Source organism: Trichechus manatus, unplaced genomic scaffold (assembly GCF_000243295.1).
Source record: "Trichechus manatus latirostris isolate Lorelei unplaced genomic scaffold, TriManLat1.0 scaffold00054, whole genome shotgun sequence".
NCBI lineage: Eukaryota > Metazoa > Chordata > Mammalia > Sirenia > Trichechidae > Trichechus > Trichechus manatus.
The window spans coordinates 8,365,546-8,367,275 of record NW_004443990.1 but is presented as its reverse complement, the minus strand read 5'-3'; positions in this window follow the sequence as shown (position 1 = coordinate 8,367,275).

Genomic DNA, 1,730 nt, shown 5'->3' with positions numbered 1-1,730 from the left:
CTGTCCTTAAACATTTTTGCATTTTACATTTTACCAATCTTTAATATTTCTAATCTCATTTTAGATTCCTCCTTGCCTTTAAGCAACCCCTTTCAAAGTGATGATACAAGAACAAGTGCAGCTTCTTCCACTTTACAACAGAAATGTTTGAGTCATAATGGTAAGGACAATGCGTCAATGCTGCCGTTGATCTCTTTACCATAAAAATGGAAGTCCTTCCTTGGCCAGCCAGTGGAGCCCCTGGGTCAAGGGTAGGCTCAAGTTCAGTCTGCAGCCATCATCATTCCTGCAGCATGTCTGATGTCTGGTCTCCACCAGACTGAGCTGGAATGACACTAGAAATGAAGTGCTTAGAGTAGAAGATTTTCAATTTGCAATGGAAGAGAAACAAGGGCAGGAGGAGTAAGGCAGGAGTTGACAGTTGCACAAGTAAAAAATGCTTTAAAAAAAGATTTACCCAAGATGATGATCACATTGAAAAATCAAAATCTCCTCAGGCAAAGCAAACTGTATGCCAGTAAAAGTCAGTGTATTCCTCCTACATCAGAGTTATTGCCACCAACTATTTGTTTTAAAGTGAGTTCCTTAGTGTTTGTGTTTACAGATCCCTCTCATGTAGAGAGACTACTGAGAAAAAATAAAATAAGCAGAAACATCATTTTCTATGACCCATGCCTGGGAATATTAAGTGGTGCTTGGCTATTTAAATATGCTGTTTGTACTGAACTCAAGTGCGTTATCCTACATTCTTAGTTGATGTTGAAACACTTAGCCAAATGCTTAATGCCCAGAAAAACTATGTTGGACTTTAACAGCTTGAGTTTAAAAACAGGTAGTTTATCAGGTTTTTCTCACTAGCTTTTTGAGTCAACTCTTAATCATCCAGCAGTAATGTCAGTAATGCCAAAGAGTCCCCGAGCTATAGAGGAGTCATGGAACAGTGGGGAAGGATATTAGGAATCTGCTTAGGTTGGGTCCTGAAGGGAGTTTAGGTATTTTAATAAGGTAACAAAACCTGAGGGACAAACTTAATTTGGGATGGTCGAGACAACTAAGGCTTTTGGGCCCAATTAAAAGCCAAAGAGCACTCCATGGTGGAACTACCGAAGTGACAAATAACTCAGCTTGAGGAGTGCCAAGATTCTGGGTTAGAAACATCCAAGGAACTGGAAATTGCCAGGGAAGACCTTTCCCAGTAGGAAGCCAGCAAGTTAATGGGCTCCTGCAGGGCAGTTCTACGCTGTCCTATAGGGACGCTGTAAGTCAGAATTGACTTGACAGCAACAGGTTTATAGGGCACAAACTTACGTTAGGGGCTGTCAGACTCTTGGTAAGTAAACAGGTTAATAACTATAGTATCATACAATCACCATGTCAGATCCTGTAATAAGGGCTTTACATCTCATTTAATCTTCATGACACTTTTGCAAGGTAGAAATTACCTACATTCTATAGATGAAGGGATTGAGACTCAGAGAAGAATTATTTTGCCTGAGATGACACAGCTTCAGTGGCAGAGTTGGTGTAAGGATATACCAAATCCCCACTTTTAACTTCTCTGCAAAATTCTGTTCCCCATCTGTTCCGACACCAGCTGCAAATGCAGCACGTCTTCCTCTGACCCTAACCACCCAGAGATAGGTCAGACCTCACCAGTTAAAGGGCATAGTCCTCCAAATTGCCATCTGCCAAAGACTTCAGATGCCCATTGCAAGCTTGAGGGCCCCCAC